This window comes from Caretta caretta, chromosome 14, assembly GCF_965140235.1.
Source record: "Caretta caretta isolate rCarCar2 chromosome 14, rCarCar1.hap1, whole genome shotgun sequence".
NCBI lineage: Eukaryota > Metazoa > Chordata > Testudines > Cheloniidae > Caretta > Caretta caretta.
This window is the reverse complement of record NC_134219.1, coordinates 40,290,528-40,314,205: the sequence shown is the minus strand read 5'-3', so window position 1 is coordinate 40,314,205 and position 23,678 is coordinate 40,290,528. Positions and strand designations below refer to the sequence as shown.

The following is a 23,678-nucleotide window of genomic DNA, read 5'->3' as shown; positions in this document are numbered from 1 at the left end:
AGGTTGATGCAAGGTATCTGACATTGACCTAACCAGGGAACTAAAATACCTGCCCTGCCACAGCAATTTAATAACTCCACTCCCATGAGAGGTGTAGAGTGAAAGTCGATGTAGTTAGGTCGACGCAGTGTGAGTGGAGACACTGAGTTACTTACAATGAGTGTTACTAGCTTTCAGAAGCCGGCTTACAATGCCCCCCATTGGCAGTACAATCAATACAAGCGCTCCCAGTGAGGACGCACACCGCTGACACAAGGAGCAAGGTGTAGGCATGCACAAGCCACATAATTACTGCAGCAGCTGTATGCTGACGTAAGTTAGGCCTACTTAATTTTGTAGTGTAGACATATCCTAGGAGGAGTTGTGATCAGTTTCCTTCCATTTGATGTTATGATTCTTGTGATTTATGTATCAATATAAGTGCTATGATCATGCTTTTCTGGGTTCACGATTTGATCAAATTCCCGCAGTCGTCCATTCTGTCTAATTCATAAAAGACCAATGCCCAAAAGCCCCAACAGCGATGGGACCACATTAGGTTGTGCACTGTTCAAACCCAGAAAAGAAACCATCTTTCCTCTGAAAGGGTTATGGTAGAGCTGTTTGAAAAATGTTCCTCTCTGCTCTCCTCTAGTCGGAAAAAAAAAAAAAACAGATTAAAATGAAGAACAAATGTTTTGGTTGAACGTTCCATAGAATTTTTTGACTTTTCATCCAAAACTTGAAACACAAAAAAACTGAAAATTTTCAACCACAAGTTGAAATTTTTCTTACTCTCTGTGGAACGTTTTATGTATTCAGAAGCTTAATTTTCTGTCAAAAACCAATTTTGATGGAAATTTTTCAACTAGACCTAGTTAACAGGGAATACATATTGTGCTGCTCTCAGGGAAACTTCACTATTCTTTGTCCTTGTCCTGTTGGTCTCTTAGTCTTTGATCCAGCAAAGCACTTAAGCACATGCTTAACTTTAAGCCTGGGAGTAGGCCTATGAAATTCAATGGGGCTAACAACATATTTAAAGTTACACAGCTTGTCCATCGCTTTACTTGCCTGGATCGTCCTCTTATAAAGGAAATCAAACAGAAAGGATGGTACTGTTCTTGGGCTACAGAAAAATATACTGATTCTAGTGATAAGGAAGGATGGGGTTGTAAACAGCAGCCAAGAGCTCACAGAAAGTGAAGAAACTCTGAGGATATCTTCTGGTTAAAAAAAAAAAAATAGAAATGTTGACACAGGCACCTGTTGTGACAATCAGGGTCAGCCACCCCAAGGGGAGAATAGAAGGTTTCACCCCCCCACCAAAAAGCAGTTAAACCAAGCAATTGTATACAGCGTCATAGTACTGTAAAACTGTATTCAGCAAGGTCTTTTACAAAAGCTTGTAATGTTCTGACATTGATGGTCATTGTCAGCTATGAAGACAGACTGTGGTTATGAGTTTATGTATTTGTGTAGAGAGAAAACTGGGATCATGATCTGTAGTGCAACTTTAGCTACACCTTATGGCAGAGTGGGAAGCAGTCAAGCGGGGAGGGGCACCTCCAAATCCAGTTGTGTCCATGAAACTGGCCTCAAGTAACAATCCATTGTCCAGCCCGAGGAGAGAACAATGGTGAACTATCACAGTTAATGGAAAGACACTGAGACAACTGGAAATTGAAAAGCACATTCCCAGCTCCAGAACATTAAGTCAGGAGGGAGGTTTCCCCACTGAATAACCAGGCATCATCCTGGATTGGCAGAAAAAAGAAAAAGCCTTTTAAGAACAGGCTTGGAGCTGAGGTTTGTCTCCAGAGCTGGGGGACAGTCCAGAAGCAGAAGGCTATTCCCTGAGTGACGCTGTGATAAAAGAAGGGGGGAGGGGGTAGCTCCCTTTTATGGACACCCAGCCAGCCAGTTAGCTATAAAATCCCTGTTAGTAGCTGTTCTCTACTTGCTTTACCTGTAAAGGGTTAAAAAGTCTGACTGCATGCATAGGTGCATGAAATATGTGTCCACCGTTAAGCACCTGTTATGGAGTGTTGCTGAATACTGGTGGAATTAATTGTTGAATCCAGGTGGTCAGAATCCTCCATGAGATTAGCCAACGAGGCGGGCATGTCTCCACTTCTAATCTGGTATGGGTTTTCTGTGTATGCACTAAATGATCTGCAACAACAACTGCGTGATCTGCACTACACACCGCATTTTTATCCTGTGATCAAGTCAATGTTGCCTTGTATCTTTGTGGGCCATTGCTGTGGAAGGGTGGCTAATGGGTGGGGTTTTTTTTATATGGGGTTCGGCTACACTAATAAAAGTGCTACAGTGGCACTGTGACACTGCTGTAGCAATTCCGGGTAGACACAACCTATACCGCTGGGGGGGATTCTCCCGTTGGCATAGGTAATCCACCTCCCTGAGAGGCAATATCTACATCAATGGAAGAATTCTTCCGTCAACCTAGCACTGTCTACATGGGGACTTAGGTCGGCTTAACAATGTCTTTCAAGGCGAATTTCCCACTCTGGCACTTTGAGTGCAGAAGGTGGGGGCCTGCAAGGATTTTAAAAATTAATACTAGCCACTCCAGGCTTATATTAAACTCCCAAGGTTACAGCTTCTCTCTGGTTTTGGCTTGCTAGATGCTGCCACTACCCAAGTGCAAAAACAACCCCTTTGGACCCAGGAAGGCGCACTTGGGAATTCCGCCCTGTGGGGTACCCTCAAGCCCTTTCACTACTCCTCAGGGGAAGAGCTGAGAAAGAAAACAAAGGAAATCAGCTGTTGCCACCAGCTAATTAAACAACATGGACAAATCAAAAACCCCAATCCTGTTCTTAAAACAGGTAAATTTTATTAAAAACAAAAAGAAAGAAAATATATCTGGAACTTAGGCTATTGCTAGATTTAAAAAGAGCAAATATAATAATTAAGTATCAAGAATGGTTTTCTTGAGGTCCACCTTAAAGGTTACAAGCAAAACATAATAATTAAGTATCAAGAATGGTTTTCTTGAGGTCCACCTTAAAGGTTACAAGCAAAACAAAAGCACCTGGGGTTAGCACAGAGGAGTCCCCAAGCCTTACAGAAATAAAAGAGATAAACCTAATCACGTCTTCCTCGACATTTCCTGATCTGCTTACATATCTGGGGTTTCAAATGAGTAGTTCTAGGTGTGATTTGATTTTTCAAACCTGGCACAAGCTTCTTACAGCATTGCTGCTTCTGTGTCTCCTCTCCGGAGAGAACAACAACAGACAAACAAAAGGGGAGTCTTGTTTCAATTTTAAAAAGTTCTAGCCTTCCCATTGGCTCTTTTGGCCAGATTCCTACTCACTTTCAATGAGCTGCAACAACTGGTGTTCCAGCGTTAGGAAAATGATCTGAAATGTATTTTGAATAGACACAATGCAGTGTTTCATAAAGAGCAAAAACAATTCTCATGGGATTACTTGATCTTTGTGCTGTTAACCATCTAACCAAGAAAAAAAGGGAGTGTCTATTACGTTATAAAAACAATCAGTTAGCTAAATCCTTTTCAGGCAAAGTTCACTTGCCTGGCTGACTCTTCTGGGAAGTTTCATGATCTTTAGTGTGTCGACAGACTTTATAAACTCTTTCTCTGTTTTTCTGAGTTAGTTTATATTTTAAGGACTATTGCATTGTATCAATTTGCACAGTTAATTTTGGCTATAAAATAGCAGTGTGTGGACGATAACAGCGTTTCCTTTCCTTGCAGGTTTTTAAGAGTCCTTTTTTTTGTTCCAGACTGCTACGTCTTGCTTTCCTCTTGCAGCGTTTGATGGGTTTGAAAGTCAAGTAGCAGAGGAACTGGAAAGTTGCAGTCATCTCAGATGCTGTCAGGTAGAGAGATGCAGCTCTTCTCTTACGACACAGCCACGGCTGAGCTGACTGTATCAGTACCAGCTGATTCAAATAGCCAGGTGCCACAAGATACCTGAATGCAATAATGGTTTTTAAAAGCCTCACATTCCTGCTTTTTTGTGAGCTACAGTAAATATCACAAATCATTATTACATTCTAAAGCACAGCATCATGAGACTACACCTTCCCCAGGAGATCACTTGGAATACTGGCCCCGATGCACAAAAAGACTTAGGCACCTCAGCCCCTGATTTAGGCACCTAAAGCCGCGTTTGAGCACTACTGCAAGCCACAAAATCTCTGCTCAGTTGCTGCCTTACCCTGTAGGTGCCTGACCTCTCTAGGCACCTCCATTCCTGCCTCCCTCTATGTATCCAGTTACATATCTCCCACCTAAGCCCCGGGGTCAGGAGCAGTGAAAACATCCTAAAAGTCGGGGGGTCACCAGCACTCAAACCGTGGCCCCGCTCCCCTGCACCGCCCTTCCCCTTCCCTCAAGCCGCCACTCACTCCTCTCTGCCCCTGCCCCCTCCCCCTCATCATACACCCTTATGACTGGAAAAAAGTGGGAGGGCCATGGCGCCCCTCTGCCCCCTGTTCCGATGCCCCTGCCCTGGGTGATGCACGAAGCAGGAGAAGATGCGCGGAGACGCACCTACTTCTCCTTCAGGGCCCAATGTGGTAGGTAGAGCATTCCCCCAGGATATGGGACAACCAGCTTCAACTGCCCCCCGCCCCAGTGGGGAGAAGGGATTGGAACAGGGGTGGGGGGCTGTTTCCCCTCTCTCAGCAGAGCATGAGGTCTGAGCAAGGGTTTTGACATCACTACAGTGTGTCCCCTTTCCCTGCAGCGTGTATCAAATGAGTGAATCGAAAGGGAAGGGCTAAGCTGTTGTGCACAACTCTGCAGGGTTCAACAACCACCTGGACTAGCCACGGCCTCAGCTAAGGAGCAAACCCTTCTGCACCCTCTGGGATTCAGAGACACAATGAACCAAAATGACACCGAAACTCCTGAGGAACAAAATGGCCATCACATTGTTGGGGACACTGGGGCATAGCCACTAGGTAACTCGAGGGGACGGAAGACCACGAGTGTCGATGAAGCCCCCTCGCACTAGGCCCAGGTGTCCTTGGCTCCCCCTCCCGCCTGGAGGCACTCGCAGCAGCTCTGCGTACTAGGCCCAAGTGTCCTTGCCCCCCCCCCGCCTGGAGGCACACACAGCAGTTATGCTGAGAATCTACAACAATACGCTGCAGAGTCAGACTGCCTGAAACTAAGCAAGGCCAAACAGGGGAGATATGGAAGAACAATGCTGAATAAAGCAGCTTTATGTATAGTTTAACAAATGATACAGAGAACCAGGGAACTAGCTGGGAACTGGATTGGCTGGCTATATGGATACTTGGGGCAGCTTGCTATTGGATAAGTATGCTGGGAAAAAGGATGTATAAAAGCCTGTGTAACTTCCTGCTCTGTGTGCAGGATTTGAGATTTTATTCTCCCTGTACATTTTTGCAGCTGCAAATAAACTTTTCTGCTTCTCCACCCCGTTGTGATTATTGGGTGTAGCACACCGGGTAACGAACCACTCAAGCTGTTGTTCAGCCTCTCGGCACTGGGTGCCGGCAACAGCTTTTGGCGTCCCTGGGTGGGCACGAGGCTACAATTTAGCCTTGCCCGGACCCCTCCTGGAGGTCGAGGATTGCGGCGAGAACCGACGCCCAGTGCGCACCGGTGAGTTCACCGGGGCCTCAGAGGAGACGCGATTTGATCGACCCCGGAGGGCACAACGGTGCAACGCACTCATATAGTGGAGAAGCAGTTGTTGTGGACAATGGTGAAGAACTGGTCCCTTGGATAAGGTAGGAACCTTTTGAAATCCGGATTGTATGCTCTGTTGGAACCTGGGGACGCCCAGAGTTACCCTGTAGGTATGGGACAGGGCAGAGCTCAGGGGTTAGGGCACGGTGTACGCCCCTAGAGTGCATTCTAGCAAACTGGAAGGTATTTGGTGCGGATCCAATGACTAAGAACCAATTAAAACGATTCTGTACAGTTGACTGGCCTCAATATCAACTAGAGGACCAGGAGTGGTGGCCATCAGGAGGGTCAATTAATTACAACACGATCCTTCAGTTACTTCTGTTCTGTCAGAGAACAAGGAAATGGAATGAACATATGTATGCGCATTTGTTTCTGACTTTATGTACTCGAACAGGTATTTTACAGCACTGTAATCTGACTCCGACTGGTTCGGTAGCAGCTAATGTTAGTCCCCAGACCCCCACCCCCACTGTAATGGCAGAGCCGGTGTCCTCTTCGGCCCCTACACCCACACCTTGTAAGTCCCCAATGGTTGGCCTATACCCCTTAATCACCGAAACTAAAGTCGCCCGGTCTGGATCAGACAGGCGTCCGGCCACGACTATGCAGGTTTATACTCATGTGCCCTTTAATCCTGTGGATTTGGCTTTCAAAGCACAGGCAGGAGAGTTTTCCACCAACCCAAGCAGGTTTATATCAGTCTTCGAGGGGTGCCTCAGTAGTCACAAGCCGGACTGGGATGATTGTAACGTCCTCCTGCGAACCCTATTGTCTGAGGTTGAAAGACAACAGGCTGTGTCCAAGGCAAGGGAGGAGGCACAGAGATGGTACGACCGGGATCGTATTAATGTCCCTGACCCGGATGCACAAGTCCCACGAGCAGACCCCAGGTGGGATCCAAATGATCATGGGGATATGACCCGCCTTACCTCCTATAAGGAGTTGCTTTTGCATGGACTCCGTCACTTGGCTGTCCGACATAAAAATTGGGCAAAGCCATATGAAGTAATACAGGATTTAAAAGAGAGCCCAGGGGCCTTTCTACAGCGTATTCGGGACACCATTCGACAGAACACTAATGCAGACCCCGATGATCAGGCAATTGAGTCAATTATTAAGGGAATTTTTAAGAGCAGAGCAGCCCCTGATATTAAGAGAAAGTTACAGAAAAAGGAGGATTTAATGGGCATGACCATGGCACAAATCTTAGAGACTGCAAACCGAGCTTATAGTCTGAGAGAGACAGAGAAGGAGAGAAAGCAAGTGAGATCGATGGTAACAGCGGTACAGGCCGGCACTAAGAGAAGTGGTCCGGGAGGAAGGGGCCGTGGACGCGACCGTCCAGGCCCGCAGGAGAGACGACTGGGTTGCAACCAGTGTGCCCTGTGTTGACAGGAGGGACACTGGAAAAATGAGTGCCCAAAGAGGAAAGAAAAGGGGGGTGCCCCTATGATGGCGATGGCGGAGCAGGAACAGGGTGTCAGGGGAGACGGACCACCCTACCCCGGAACCCCGAGTAAAGATGCGGGTGGGAAGCTCAGAAATAGATTTTTTAGTGGACTCTGGAGCGGCCCGAACTGCCGTAAATCAGCCTCTTCAGTTGCCAGTAGCAGATTCCCTTACTGTGATGGGAGCCACAGGCAGGGACACCAAGTGCCCAGTGTATGCCCCAGCGGAATGCACTTTGGGAGACAGGACTATATCCCACAAGCTGGTATCCCTCCCTGAGTGTCCAACACCTCTGCTGGGATGGGATTTGCTTTGTTGCCTAGGCGCCACCCTGCATTTTACTGAGGACGAAATAACCCTTACCTTACCCCCTGAGAATGCATGGATCGTGACCCTTGCAGTTGAGCCCTCAGCCATGCAAGCCCCAGAATGGAGCCCGTGGGAAGACCAGGTGTACCCCCTCGTGTGGGCATCAGGGATTCCAGGAAAGGCCACCCACCAGACCCCCATTACTATTCAGCTCATACCAGGGAAAGGCCCAGTGCAAGTAAAACAGTATCCAATCAAGAGGGAAGCCAGAGAAGGTTTACAGGAAACTATAGATTGATTCCTAATGTATGGTATTCTCCGGGAATGTCAGTCAGCCTGGAACACTCCCATTCTACCCGTACAGAAGCCTGATGGCACGTATCGGCTGGTACAGGACCTAAGGGCAGTCAATGAACGGGTTAAGACTCTGCACCCTCTTGTCCCTAACCCGTATACCTTATTGGCTTCTATAGGGGGACAGTATACCCATTTTTCAGTCCTTGATCTGAAAGATGCTTTCTTTACCATCCCAGTTGCCACCCCGTCACAGGAGATCTTCTCCTTCGAGTGGGAGGACAGAAAAAGGGTTAAAAAGCAACTTTGCTGGACAGTGTTGGCCCAGGGATTTAAAAACTCCCCCACCCTCTTTGGCCAGGCTCTGGCCAGGGACCTACAGGAGTGGGATAATGAGGAGGCCCTCCTTCTGCAGTATGTAGATGATTTGTTAATTGCCACTGTGGGCCAAACACCCTGCCTTAAAGCCACCGTGAGCCTCCTGAATTTTATTGGACTCAGGGGATATCGGGTAACACGGAGTAAGGCTCAAATTGCCCTCCCAGAGGTACGGTACCTCGGGTTTCACATACGGCAAGGGGAGCGTCAGCTTCCTTTCTTTCGCTTGAAAGCTATCTGTCAGGTTCCTACCCCAAGTAACCGTAAGCGGCTCAGGGCATTTCTGGGTATGGCAGGCTTTTGCAGGATATGGATCCCAGAGTTTGGACTGTGGGCTAAACCCCTGTACGACTGTGTAAAAGGAACAGATCATGACCCCTTCTATTGGACCCCAGAGGCTGACAGGGCATTTAAAATCCTAAAAAGAAAATTGATGGAAGCCCAGGCTCTGGGCCTGCCGGATCTCTCTAAGCCGTTTCAGTTGAATGTACGTGAACAAAGGGGGGTGGCCCTAGGAGTGCTTACACAGCTGTTAGGAGCATGGAGATGTCCCCTGGCTTATTTTTCTAAGCAATTGGATCAGGTTGCAAAGGGTTGGCTGGCATGTTTACGGGCGGTCGCAGCTACTGCCCTAGTGCTTGAGGAAGCCGAGAAGCTAACATTGGGAGGGGTTATGCAAATCTATACTCCCCATATGGTCCCAGCCTTATTAGATGCAAAGGGTGGGCTCTGGCTCACCCAGGCTCAGATTGCTCGGTACCAGGCTAAGCTGTTAGAGAACTCTGAAGTCACCCTACAGCCTTGCACCTCCCTTAACCCAGCCACTCTCTTGCCAGAAACAGAGGAACAGAAACATGACTGTTTAGAGATCATAGATGCCCAGTACTCCAGCCATCTGGATTTAAAGGATGTACCCCTCCCAAATGCAGATTATGAGTGGTACACTGATGGTAGCAGTACTGTAATAGATGGGCAAAGGAGGGCGGGTTATGCTGTTGTGACCCTCCATGACACCGTGGAAGCTGAAGGTTTGCCTGCTGGGACCTCTGCCCAGCTTGCCGAACTAATAGCCCTGACCCGTGCACTTGAACTGTCAAAAGGAAAGCGGGTCAACATTTTTACTGATTCAAAGTATGCTTTTGGTGTGCTGCATGCTCATGCTGGCCTATGGAAGCAAAGGGGAATGCTGACAGCCCAAGGCTCCCCAGTCAAGTACGGGCCCCAAATCCTCCGGCTCCTAGAAGCCGTACAACTCCCCTCGGAAGTGGCGGTGGTACATTGTAAAGCCCATCAAAGGGAGGATCAAGCTGTGGCCAGTGGTAACGCCCGGGCAGATAGAGAGGCTAAGCTTGCTGCCACCCTACCATCCCCTCAGACTGAGAACGCCCATATGCATGCCCTTATCCCATCAGTAGGGGAGCTTCCAACCCCTCAGTACTCTGGGGAGGAGAGACAGCTAACTGACAAACTCAGTCTCCGGGAAAAGGAGGGATGGCTCCATTCCCCAGAAGGGAAGGTCCTCTTACCAAAGGGCCTGATCCGGCCAGTGCTGCAGAAACTACATCAAACCACTCATGCTGGCAGGGAAGCACTTATCCAGCTAATGGGAAAATACTTTATCACATCCAGACTCCGACCCCTGGCTGCCCAGGTACAAGCGGACTGCTTAGTCTGCCAAAAGAATAACCCTCGACCGGGACATCCTGTGCCACCAGCTGCCCTAGAACCCACTCCGGGCCCCGGACAAGTGTGGCAAATAGACTTTACTGAGTTTCCCCGGACCCAAGGGTTCAAATATCTCCTTGTTATAGTGGATCGGTTCAGCGGATGGCCAGAAGCCTTCCCCTGCCGTAACTGCACTGCCAGGACAGTGGCCCTCAAGTTTGTTAATGGATCATTCCTCGCTTTAGACTCCCCCTGTGGATGGAATCTGACAACGGGACACACTTCACGTCAAAAATCATTCAAAGCATCTCACATGCCTTACAAATCCCCTGGAAACTCCATACGCCCTGGAGACCGCAAGCCAGTGGGGTAGTGGAGCGGACCAATCAGACCCTTAAACGGCATCTCTCAAAAGTGTGCCAAGAAGCCTCACTGCGATGACCTGATGCTTTGCCCCTCATCCTACTCCGTATCCACGTTCTCCCAAAGGGTAGATTAGGGCTCAGTCCCTAAGGACAGGAAGGACATGGCCTGTGAATGGCACCCCGGTTCTGTCAGGGGAATGGGAGTTGGGTAATGGTTTTTTGTCACAGTATATGTATTCCCTGTCTGCTGTTCTCTTGTCGCTTCACAGGTATACTAAGGATTCCCAGCCTCTCCCCTTGGACTCTCCCGTCCACTACTTACAGCCCGGCGACTCCGTGCTTGTTCGTACCTGGAAAGACGAGCCTCTCCAGGAAAAGTGGGAAGGACCCTATACCGTCCTGCTGATCTCCCATATGGCGGCAAAGGTCGAGGGACACAAAAACTGGATCCATCACTCTCGTCTGAAGGCAGTAACCGCCCCCTCGTCAGCAGAACAGTGGACCGTCCAACCTGCTGACTCCTCATCTAGTGACGATCTCGGGCTAAAGCTACTGTTTAAAAGACACAAATAGCAGACACCTTAATGCTAAAATGGGTCCACCCAGATACTGGAGACCCTGGGTTGGGAAGACTCTGGTGATAATTAATTGGGCAACATTGTTATTCTCTGTATTGGTATTTCCAAACTGTGCATATCGGGAGCATAACTCCTTTGTTTCACTTGCGTACCATATTGCTATGTTAACAAACCAGACTGATTGCTGGGTATGTGCTCCAACTCCACTGTCCCCCAAAACGGGAATGCCCCTTCACATGCTGCCCTTGACCCTAGCAGAATTAGCCACCACCAAAGAGCAGGAAAGAATGGACTCGCCGTTCTGGAATAAGACCTCTTTACAGCAAGCCACCTATCAGGACCAGGAGTATTCAGTTGCAGTACTCACTGAGGGAGTGTTATGTTTTACCCGAAACCAATCTGATCACTATGGGCGTCCTGTGGGAAAAAGATCCTGTGTTATTACACAGTGGGCTGATGGGTATTGGATAAAGACCAACAGGGGAGGCCAGCAGTGTGGGTGTAATGGTTCCTCCCCTTTTAGGGAAACTCTTACGAATAATCTTACCACAAAAAAGGGGTTTGGAAATGTAACTTGCCGTCCAGTTAACATCTCCAATGTAGCAAGCCAATGGTGGGTTTGTAGTGGTCCCTATGGCGAGTGTAATTTGAACAGCACAATTAGAAACGCCCCCACTTGTACCCAATCAGGAGGATGGGATGCCCCCTTAGGGGCATATGAACTGTTTGGAAAAGCAGCCATAAATATCCCAGGTATCCCCTTAAGAAACAGTCCTTACTGGGCCCTACAGGGTCACTATTTTGTATGTGGCCGAAAGGCTTACAAGGTGCTGCCAGCCAACTGGACAGGTAGCTGTTATATAGCTCGTGGAGTTCCTCATCTTTCCATAACTGCCACACTGCCCAAAGGAAAGATTAGAAATGCCCGAGACACCTCTGTTGAGTCACGAGAAAAGACCCTGCGGCGACTGACTAAGGCATTGGAGAAGAAATATGAAGAATCCCCTCACAACTGAGAAGCTTGTAGGGTGCTCTGTACTGGGAATAGCGCCACTGGTTTCTGGACCAGCCATGGCATGCATAGGCCTCTATACTATAAGGCTGCAGATGGTACTTGAGAAGGTGGCCTTAGAGTTAGAGGACTCGGTTAGTGATTTAGGATCAGCAGTAAAAACATTAAATAAAGAGGTACAGCAGCTCAGGACGTTTTCCCTCCAAAACAGGCTGGCTTTGGACTATCTCTTGGCATCCCAAGGAGGGGTTTGTGCCCCCATCGGGCCCCTATGTTGTATATATGTAAATGATCGCAGTTATGAGATCTATGAAAAGGTGGTACAGACTGAGGCCCATGCCTGAGCCGGAGCACAGGTTGCCTATACTGCCCCAGAGAACGATTGGTTGCAAACCTTGTTTTCAGGCTGGGGTTTGTCGTCTTGGCTTGGTGGTTTATTTAGCCTGCTATTGAAAATTCTCTTTCCTGTATTGCTTGTATTACTGGTGTTATGCTGTGCAGTATCATGTGTTAGGGCCCAAAAGTTAATAAGTCATTCTCTTCAGGGCTATCACAAAGTGTTTATGCAAAGTCCTATTGTAAAGAAATAAGTAGCCCAAGTGAGAAAACTCAGAGCCAAGGTTGTTGAGTGTTCTCAAAGGAGGGACTTGTTGGGGACACTGGGGCATGGCCACTAGGTAACTCGAGGGGATGGAAGACCACGAGTGTCGATGAAGCCCCCTCGCACTAGGCCCAGGTGTCCTTGGCCCCCCCTCCCACCTGGAGGCACTCGCAGCAGCTCTGCGTACTAGGCCCAAGTGTCCTTGGCCCCCCGCCTGGAGGCACACACAGCAGTTATGCTGAGAATCTGCAACAATACGCTGCAGAGTCAGACTGCCTGAAACTAAGCAAGGCCAAACAGGGGAGATATGGAAGAACAATGCTGAATAAAGCAGCTTTATGTATAGTTTAACAAATGATACAGAGAACCAGGGAACTAGCTGGGAACTGGATTGGCTGGCTATATGGATACTTGGGGCAGCTTGCTATTGGATAAGTATGCTGGGAAAAAGGATGTACAAAAGCCTGAGTAACTTCCTGCTCTGTGTGCAGGATTTGAGATTTTATTCTCCCTGTACCTTTTTGCAGCTGCAAATAAACTTTTCTGCTTCTCCACCCCGTTGTGATTATTGGGTGTAGCACACCGGGTAACGAACCATTCAAGCTGTTGTTCAGCCTCTCGGCACTGGGTGCCGGCAACAACATGTTGAACTCAAAGAGCTGCATAGGCCTCTGTGGTTCTGGGGTCCTGGGACTGGCCACCAATCAGCTGGCTGGCAGGCCCTGGGGTGGCCAGCAGAGCAGTGAGCGGCTGGCAGGAGGCGCTCAGGGGCAGTGGAGAGGACCGAGCAGCCAGTTCAAGGAGGGGGAAGGAGGTGGGAAGAGGCAGGGCGCGGGCGAGGCCTCGGGAGAAGAGGCGGCGCAGGAGCGAGGCCCCCAGGCGGAGTGGGAGTGGAGCACCCACTGGGGGAAAAAATGTCAGCACCTATGAAGAGATGTGCTACGGGTTTCTTTACAGGAAAGTTCACATGTTTTGGCTCTTCAGACGTAATCCACTGTGGGAAACCAAAACCAGAAATATGTCACCCAAGAAAGCCCCCTCCCCTAGGAAAAAGAAGTTCCTAACATTTTTCCAATTACTACCCATAGTGGGACAGATGTGGAACCACTGTAAACAGAGATAAGATCCAGACAAAGCCACAAGACGGTATGAAACCCACTAACCCACCTGTCGCAGCGCCAATCAGCGGAGATTTCACCTCAGTTAAAACAGTGATGTTTTCTCAAGGAGAAAGGGATGGAAAAATTCTTGCCAGTGGAGAGACAGTCAGATGAGAGACAGAATGATCCAAACCATGCAATTTTGGAAGGTGTATTAATGAAAGGGGCTTAAGAACCTACCCAAAATAGAATAAAAGAGCAGCTGCTTAACTGACCTACAAACGACAGAAAATCCACAAAAGCAGCTTTTCAACTCAGAAGCCTTATGAGAATACAGTGCAAATAACTAGCTAAAGAGTTATAAACAAAACCAAACCATACCCCTGTTACAAACAAAACCTAACAAAGACACCATAACAAATGTCTTCATTTTCTTTTAGCCATGATAGTCTACCAAAGAGGAAGGGCACCAGTCCTGGAGATATTGCAAAACCAGGCTGATGCATGGAGTAAACACCTAATCCAGCTCCCTGTTCCAAAAATCCATTTAATATGTAGTCCTTAGATAAAGAACATATCAGATATTAAACTGGTAAGAACAGGTACTGTGCTTGATCTTAGCTAACAAAGGCCAAGAAGCAATACTCCCAGTGTGTGGCAGACAATAGTTTAGTCTCCAGATGATTGTAATGCTTTAGCCTAATCCAGATGATTGGGCTCTTTGCAGGGGTAATTTAACGGGGTGGGGTATAGTGGCCTGGAATGGGCAGGAGGTCAGATTAGCTGATCTGCTGGTTCCTTCTGGGCTAAAACTCTATGAATCTGATTCAAAGGACCACAACCTTCCTCCTCTTCTGCTCCTATGAACTACCCCGAGTCTGGGCAAACCATTTAGAGAGACGCTTTAGGGTCTCTGTCGTGTAAGTTGTTGATTTACAGAATGTTCGGGGCAGCCTGTTTCCTTGAAGCGAGCTCCTCACAGAGACAGGCAGCAGCCAAATGGGAGCTCTGTGGATCACACTTAGCACCTAAAACCTGGGCTTTAGTACCTAAGTACCTCACTGGACCCGGGCCAAGCTGCCCCTGGGCAAATCCCTCTTGACGAAGCCTCAGCTACAGCTCCCAGAAGATCTTGGATTCTTCTTAAAACACTGGTGTCTTTTACTGCTTCAGCCTCTGGACTTTTCACCCTGGAACCCCCTCATGGAAAGCAGCTTACTTGGCTTGGACCCAGGAGCTCAGACGGTGGCTTGGCCTGCTCGGTAGCCATCTTTTTATGCAGCAGTTCTGCAACACAAAGAAACGGTTTGATGTCCCAGAAAACTGAGCCTTAATCTCATTAAAGAGCGAAGGCATTTACTGAATGGAGAACATTTGGCCTGTTTCATCCTGAGCGTTTATACATCAATGACTCATGCATAACACGCATGATATTAGAGCCATATCCCCATCCTTTGAGTTTGGGATATTTAAACTGTGGCGTCCAGGCTGAGCACAGTGACAATCAGCCAATGTTATGTGGCCACAACCTTATCAAAGTTTTTTTCCCCCGAGTGACAGCACAAGTCCCAGAGTGTAGAAACATCACATCACCTCGCAACGCCTCCTATCACATCATATTAACATGCAGGCTTCTTCCTAGAGGCGTTTTTGGTCAGCGGGAAACAAATCCCCCTAGTCCTGCCAGCTCCCTCCAAACAACCCACAACATGAAAATAATAACACAGCAAAATAGGGAAAACACCAAGCAGAAAATAACTCAATATCTATTGAAAATTGGTCTGTTTACCATAAATGTAAGCACGTCATAAAACATGGCATGATTATTTCATAACGGGAAAAGGAATGAAAGACCAAATTTGAGCAAAGTGCAATTTTTTAAGGGCACTGACATGGCTCCGCTTGTCATGAACTAAAGCAGTAAACAGACAGACTGAATCACATTGTTGGATCAACAGCATTTACCCTAATCTCATATCACGCAGCTTAGTGTGTTTCCTTCTTTTCTTCCCTTCACTTGTATTCCACTATCCCTCGCTTCGCATCCATCAGGCACTAACCTTACAGGCTGTTCGAGTGCGCTGGATCATAGAGGAGAGTGACAAACAGGCTACGCAGTCCATAGGCCAAGGATTTTGTTTTTTCCTCTCAATTACGCCCTCCTCTCTATGGCTTGACAGTCCACAGACTGCAGCCTTTAGGATCACATAGATTGCACAGTAGAAAGTCTGGGGGGAGACAAGAGTCCTCCAGAGTCAAAGAGAATAGGTTGTCTGAGGCTAGAGAGGCTAATTTCAGGGTCTGTGCTATTTATTGGGTGGAATATAGGAGCTAAAGGTGTTAACGTGACCCTGTTACTGTTCAGCATTAAACAGTGTGAAACAAGATCTAGGGTTTGGAATACAGAGACCTCAGCCTGCTTAGCTCTATGATAAACTCACCATTAAAAACCCTTTTAATCTTGTATTGAAGATGCAGGAAAGAAGCAAAACCAGTTAGGGCCTTTGAAATGTAAAGCAGTAAGTCAGGCTTTCATTTTAACAACACCCCTTGTTCCCTTTCCCAGGAGCTGGAGAGAGTTTTCAGAAGGAATTCCCACCCCTGCGTTTGACAGGCTCTGGGATGGTACTGGAGATGGTACTAACCGTCATCCCAGGTGGTGTTTGGGATTCAGCTGGAGGTGGCGGGGTGGTGATGTCACCTGGAGCCCTCTTTGGGGTCTGGTCTGGTCAGGCCGTCTCTCAGAATCAGGATGAAAAAGGCCTGGGGGGGTCCCAGGAAGTGGTGGAGGTGGCAGCCATGCCGGTGAAGTTTGCTCTGGTGGCCTCTGTCCGTTTTTCCTCCTCTGTGCCTGCTTTAAGGACCACGGGCGGAACAGCCCATCTCATCATTTTGTCTGCCTGTTAGGGCTAATATTCAACACACCGATTGTGGTCATAGGTGGCAAGTATAATAGGCCAAGGGAGGCTAAGCCTCCCCTGGAGCAGCCACCATTGCCCCAGCGCCAGAGCCAGGGTGGCCCCCCCTGCGCTTTCCGCCTCTTCCCGTCCCTGCTCTGCCCCTCCTGCGGCCCCCACCACCCGCCTCTGCCTGATGAGGCCCTCCTCTTCTCTCCTCCACTCCATCCCCCCTCCCCTGCCACATCCCTCCTCTCCTCCGCCTCCCCTCTTCCATGAGGCCCTCACAGAGGAGAGGGGGTGGAGGAGAAGAGGGACGCGGTGGGCAGCGGGGCCCTCACGGAGGAGGGCAGTGGAGAAGAGGAGGAAAATGGAGAGCGCGCGCAGCGGGGGCCTCACTCGGGGGAAGGTGGGCGTGAAGGAAAAGAGGAACGCAGGGAGAGGCGGGCGGTGGGGGCCTCGCGGGGTGGGGAAGAGAGGAGGAACGCGGCAAGCGGCAGCTCGTGGGGGGCTTCGCGGGAAGGGGCCGAGCAGGGGCAGGACCTGGGGTGGAGTGTGGGCGGGGCCATGAGCAGAAGAGGCGGGGCTGCAGGGAAGCTTCACCCGCCATCCATGAATTGGGTTAATTAATTGCCAACTCCAAGTCTCTTGTTTTTACCGAGCATGATTTCAACAGTTCTTTCATTATATGATTGTGGCCTGGTTGTTTGGACTAATGCCATTGTTTTCAAAAAAAAATTTCTGGGGACCCAGTTGAAGAAAATTGTTGACGCCTGAGACCCAACGGAGCTGGGGATGAGGCGCTTGGGGTGTGGAAGGGGCTCAGGGCTGGGGCAGAGGGTTTGGATGTGGGGGTGAGGGCTGCGGAGTGGGGCTGGGAATGAGGTGTTCAGGGTGTGGGAGGGGGCTCTGGGCTGGGGCAGGGGGTTGGGCTGCAGGAGGGGGTCAGGGCTCTGGGCTGGGGTTGAAGGCTCTGGGGTGGGGCTGGGGATGAGGGGTTTGGGGTGCAGGAGGAGCTCTGGGTTTGGGGGGCTCAGGGCTGGGGCAGGGGGTTGGGGTGCAGGAGAGGGGCAGGGATCTGGGCTGGGGGTGCATGCTCTGGGGTGGGGTCAGGGATGAAGGGTTTGGGGTGCAGAAAGGGGTTCGGACTTACCTCCAGCGGCTCCCAGTCAGAGGTGCAGCCGGGGTGCAGAGGCAGGCTTCCCGCCTGTCCTGGCACTGCGGACCGCGCTGCGCCCCAAAAGCAGCTAGAAGCAGGTCCGGCTCCTAGGCAGAGGCTCACAAGCAGCTCCACACGGCTCTCGCCCACAGGCACCGGCCTCCCCAGTTCCCATTGGCCAGTTCCCAGCCAATGGGAGCGCGGAGCCGGTGCTCGGGGCGGGGGAAGTGCGCAGAGCCCTGTGGCCCCCCTGCCTAGAAGCTGGACCCGCTGCTGGTCGCTTCCGGGGCGCAGCGTGGTGTTGGAGCAGATGGGCACTAGCCTGCCTTAGCTGGGCAGCACCGCCAACAGGACCTTTAACATCCCGGTTGGCGGTGCTGACCAGAGCCGCTAGGGTCCCTTGGTGCTGAGCAAGGCGACCCAGTGCCTTAAATGCCATGACCCAGTACTGAGTCGCGACCCGAACTTTGAAAAACGCTGGACTAATGTAATCTCTCTGTCTGGTTTGCGTAGCTTTTCCCATCAGCATTTGTTATCATAAGCCATTGTGACACCTTACAAACTTTTACATCCCACTGATGCAAATTTGTAGCTCCAATTATTACAACAGGCCCAGGTCTTCCCTGGGATATTCCCCCCAAGTCTCCGGCTTAAAAGTCTGAGCTGGGATCCTACCCCCGCTCAGGGCTTCTGAGGCAACACCCAGAGGCTGCTCTAGACAGCTGCTTAAGGTGGCAGATTTTGGGACCACCCCTGCTTCCTTCCATGGCTTCGGCCATAGTTGGGGCAACCCACCTAGCTCCATGTTGGTGTCCGGCCCCCACAGGCCCTGCTACCCAGGCAAACATGGCTCCTGTAGCTGCGACTTCAACAGGCGAGGAGCTCATGTGGATATAAGTGAGGGGATGGAGTGTGATTTGTATTTATTTATTTACAGAGTACGCACCAGGCCTGTTTCCTTGACTCTCTCATCTTATTAACATGCAGCATCTGACCCTATTGGTGTTTTGGCCCAGGGGGAATGCAATCCCCCTGGTCCTGCCTGCTTCGTCCAGGCCTTAGCTCCCTTTAATCCTTAGTTAGAGCGGGTCAGAGTCTCACCCGAAACCCAGGAGCTGTACCACTGCCTAGAGCCTCGCTCCATTCAGCAAGCGCCAATCTGCGTCAGGGAGGGGAATGTCCAACTGTTGTTCCAGGCTATGGCCCAGCAGAAAATCTAGGGGCGGCTCCTCTTCCCAGAAGGGACCATGGCTGCTGCCAAGCCAAGCGTCTGCAGGAGGAAGCTCACTGTCTCCTCCATCTGGAGTGTTTTAAAGCCCTGCTATCTACAGACTGCCGACAATTTGCTCAAGAGCCTGTTATGCTGGGTCCCATGTGCGAGACAGGGCAGGGGAACAGCAAGCCTGAGGCTTAGGAATGAGATCAGTACCCAGGTACCTAGACTGAAGCAGCTGTGCACATGACCAGTAGATTTTTTAGCACCTGGAGGACTTAGAAGAAATCTAAGCACATCGGGACTCCAGACACCTACTGCGTTGGGCAGCAGCTGGGCAGGGGTTTTGAGGATGAGTGACACCTAAATGTTGGATTCCGGTACCTAACGTAAAAAGAAAAGGAGTACTTGTGGCACCTTAGAGACTAACCAATTTATTTGAGCATGAGCTTTCGTGAGCTACAGCTCACTTCATCAGATGCATACCGTGGAAACTGCAGCAGACTTTATATATACACAGAGAATATGAAACAATACGTGGCATTTAGGCACCAAGCCCTTTTGTGGATCTAGCCCTATGTGCCTAAACCTGCTTTGAAAACCCCACGAGGCCCCCCATCGCATCCACAGGTACCTAATACCTTTGAAAACTCCAGCCCCAAGGTGTTTTTTGAAAAACTTGCCCGAAAGTCTAATGTGCTTTACAAATCAGTACAGTATAATCGGGGCCTCAGACCACTCACATCTCTTAACCATAAACAGAGCCCTACTAAATTCAAGGCCATGAAAAACACGTGACGGCCCGTGAAATCTGGTCTCTCCCCATGAAACCTGGTCTTCGCGGGAGAGCAGTGTTACTCCGACGGGGGGGGGCCTGACACAAAAGAGCGTGGCAGGAGTCACAAAGCTATTCTGGGAGCTCATGGTATTACCATCCTGACTTCTGCGCTGCTGCCTTCAGAGTTGGGAGGCTGCTGACCGAGGGCTCAGCTCTGCAGGCAGCAGCGCAGAAGGGTGGCCATCCCATGCCATGCTGCCCGGACTTCTGCGCCGCTGCTGGCCGCGGCTCTGCCCTCAGCCCTGAGCTCCCGGCCCGCAGCCGCTGCTCTGCAGCTGCTCCACCCTGCAGGCAGCGCCGCCGTCAGCAGCAGCACGGGAGGGTAGCAATACTGCAAACCCCCCCTCCCACACACACACACAACTCCTTTTTGGGTCAGGACCCTCACAATTACAACCCCGTGAAGTTTCAGATTTAAATAGCAGAAATCATGAAATTTACCATTTTTTAAAATCCTCTGACCGTGAATTTGGTAGGGCCCTAATCATAACAGCGTGGGGCTTCGCATGGCATCGCTAGGTGGTACGGTCTGACAGTCGGTGCTGTAGGTCTGAACAGACCCGTGTTTAACGTTTATTGCTAAAGTCATTGACAGATTTCCTTTTACCTTCTCTGAAAAGGTGTTCCGTATGCTATGAGTAAGGGCTGTAATCCTGGGGGAGACAAACCCGTGTTTTTCACATGTAACGGAAGTCAAATACCTGCTTTCAGTGACCAGCCTTGAGCATGGAAACACCCCCGACACCTACAAAAGCGTAGATTTAGATGGTCATCTCTTTTTCCTTAGGAGCTGTCTTTCATGTTGTGTGTGTACAGCACCCAGCACCATGGGGCCTTGAGGTTAGAGGGATGCAAGGTGGGGTGAGTGGGGCAGACAGCGTTGCTGTCGTCTCCACACAGGACACTGCGGTAGATGGGGAGGGGCTGAGTAGCTCGGCTTTGGGGCTCCTCATCTCCATCTGGCCTCAATAAGGGGGGTCGGCCTGGCTTTTAAGGCTGGCCAGGTCCGTTGACATCCCCGGCTCCCTTCTTGCTTCTACACCACCTCATCCTCTCAGCAGCCCTTTAGATTTCAGGAATGGCTTCACTCATCATTCCCCCCCCCCCCCCCCTCTGGCACTGGAGCAGTGATTTCATGGTTCTCAACCTCAGCTGGCTCACTCTCACAAGCAAACCTTGCATTTTCCTAGCTCTGTTCCCTCTCCCATCCCACCCTCTCCCCCTTCTGACTGTATCTCAGATCACTGCAAGGATTTGGAAGGAACTTCATTCAACGTTTCAGTCTCCGCCTGTTGGGATGGGATGTAACTTTAGCTCGCACCCTCAGTGTCTGTGCTGATACTGATCATTGTCATTGTTCAAATCAGGCAAAAATCCCAGGACAAAGGGTAGAACAAGGTTAAGATAAAATAAAGGACTTTTCTGGCACATGAACATTTGTCTCGTGATTTCCTCAATAAATCTGAGCTACATCCTGTCAAACTAAACTAATATCAAAGTATGTGACCAAACGGCCTTCAGGAAGAGTGAGAAACCGACAATCCAGGGTGGGCTATAAAACACTTTCACATTTGTAAATGTGAAATCTCAGAGAATCTTTTAAGACTGAAAATCAGGAAAGTAAATTTGCCTATTTTCTTCTGAACTGGCTAAACCGGCTTCCCTTCTTGCCTCCTGATTTGGTTCTATTCGTTACAAAAGTTTTAGCATCATCATAATAAAAGAGAAAAAAAAAACTCTACCCACAAATGATCTAGACTAGTCTAGAAAAAGTACGGAAGGAATTTTACTAATCGATGGAAACAGGGCTGTAAGTTCAAAAAGCTCAAACTGTGCTTTGAGGTTCATTTGAATTTCCCTTGCAGATCTGTGACACTTTCTTTTCAGCCCTCAGGAGTCTGATTTAGGATCAGGGAAATCAAAGTGTGATTCCTAAGCATGGAGAGCCAAGGACACTGTGGCAAGTGACACTTCGGGAGGTGGAGGGGTAGAATAGGGAGAGGATAAAACTCTCCAAGGCTTAGACAGAGGCTGCTGAATCCGGTGGAGCGTGACAGCGGCGGAGGAAAGAGGGAATCCCTCTGACTCACCCCACTGCTCTCAAATAACATAGAAGCTAAAACACCACCTTTTACTGTCCGTGTATAACATTCTGGCAAATATGGGATAAAATGTACAAACAATAAATGCTTTTCAACATAACCTGGAGTAATATGATACTATTTGGGAATGAAAAAATGTACCCCCACAGGGGGAACTCAGTGACTCTAACAATAATTCTCATAATGGTGGGGAGGGGGGTGGAGAATCTGTGACATTACCAAGGGTACAATCTGGACTGCTGAACAGCTGTGTTCCCTCAATTCTCCAACCTGGGGTGCCTTTTACACTGCTTCACAGTGAGAGCAGCCACTCCTGGTCTGTCCAGCATATAAATCACTCCCAGTTATACCGCATGAACGCTATAGCCAGCCACTCCTGAATCAAGAATGGCCATACGGGGTCAGACCAAAGGTCCATCTAGCCCAGTATCCTGTCTTCAGACAGTGGCCAGTGCCAGGTGCCCCAGAGAGAACGAACAGAACAGGTGATCATCAAGTGATCCATCTAAAATTACACTGCAGAGTGACACCAGCAAATTCCCTGTCCCAGACTTTCCCCAGGAATGCACCTCTTGTACTGCCCAGACTTTCTCCTGGACAATACAAGCTGATAGAAAGTCCGTCATTTTATTAATAGAAAACAATATGTACAAATCCTTTTATCTCAAATGGCGTTTCCCCAAACACTTCAATCCAAACCGCTGGTTTAAACAATAAAACAAGTTTATTAACTACAGAAAGATTTTAAATAATCTAAGTAAGTAATTTGTTTAAGTAATGAGGCATAACAGTCAGAATTGGTTACAAGAAAATAAAAGTAAAACACAACTCATACCTAACTTAATGAGCTAAGTGAATTCAAAACAAAAGTCTCTCTCACCACATTCTTCAGCAGTTTCACTGACTGGATCTCTTTCAGACAGGATCCCTCCCTCGGGTTCAAAGCGGTTTCTTTGTTCTTCAGGTGTTGTGGCTGCCGTGGGTAGAGAGAAAGGGAGGAATATTTGGGGACGTCTGGTCCTCTTTCTTATAGTTCTCTTTCTCCTTTGATCTGGCTGAGGTTCGGGAGACAAAGTCGGTGTGGATGGGAATGTCAAGTTGTTTCTTTGTGAAAATGTAGATTTCTCGATCACACCCTGGTTCCTGCCAAACAATGGCCACCAACTTTTATCTCTGAGGAACTGGTTTGCGGCTGCCCCTAGTAGAATCTTAAAACTTTACATACCATACTGCCACACATATTCTAACTGGACAATAATGATCAGCATATTATCAGTTTTCAAATGATACCTCATGTGGCAGGCTTTGTATACAATTTATCATAGTCTTGTAAAAGGGGTGAACATAGGGGTACAGACTGTCACAAGATCAGAATAAATTCAATGGTCAGGGTCAGTCTGGATTTGGCAATCTGGTCGAGTTTCAGAGATGTGCTAGCTAGTCCCAAACATAGACAGACCCTTGGACGCTGCCGCTGCGAGGCAGAGGTGGGAAATCCAAGCTTCCAACAAAAGGCCCTGTGGGAATCAGCCCCTCTCAGTGGTGCTGTCTGAATGCAGCGGGGGCAGGGAGTAGGGGCAGAGGGGGTGAGTGAGGAGAGGCAGCACCTCTCTACCCCTGTGCTCTCCCTCGCCTCTTATCCCATCATCCCCAAACACTCAATAGCCCCAGCACCCAGCTCCTCCTGCTTCCCAGCTCCACCAGCCCCAACCATTCCATCCCCAGTGTCCTCCCCATAACCCATCGGCCTAGTCCCTAAATATTTGATCCCCCAGAGCCCAGCACCCTGGGGCATTTGGGGAGGGGAGGAGTTACCAGCCCTCAGGGACACTCCCCCTGCAGAGAACAGTTCCAGGTCAGTAGGGGAGCCCAGCCCAGGGGCTGGTGGAAAATGTGGGGTGGGGACAGGGTTCTAGAGTGAAGGTGGGGCCTGGCCCAAGTATCCTTCTTCTCATCTCCATGGCAGGGGGATCCCGACTGGGAGGGGAAGAGAGATGGGGGGGAACTTCTGCCAGGC

At 49.4% G+C, this 23,678-nt stretch overlaps 1 long non-coding RNA gene, 1 other non-coding gene and 1 pseudogene across 2 annotated transcripts; 2 read left to right on the top strand and 1 right to left on the bottom strand.

Moving 5' to 3' along the window:
* LOC125629614 (tripartite motif-containing protein 10-like) overlaps window positions 1-23,678 on the top strand; it is a 176,279-nt pseudogene that overhangs the window by 112,338 nt on the left and 40,263 nt on the right.
* LOC142069276 (uncharacterized) lies at window positions 4,859-12,906 on the top strand. Its single transcript, XR_012665050.1, has 2 exons — window positions 4,859-5,739; window positions 10,431-12,906. It is a non-coding gene; the product is annotated as an uncharacterized LOC142069276 (long non-coding RNA).
* LOC125629623 (U2 spliceosomal RNA) lies at window positions 13,912-14,095 on the bottom strand. The gene has a single exon (XR_007354456.2). It is a non-coding gene; the product is annotated as a U2 spliceosomal RNA (small nuclear RNA).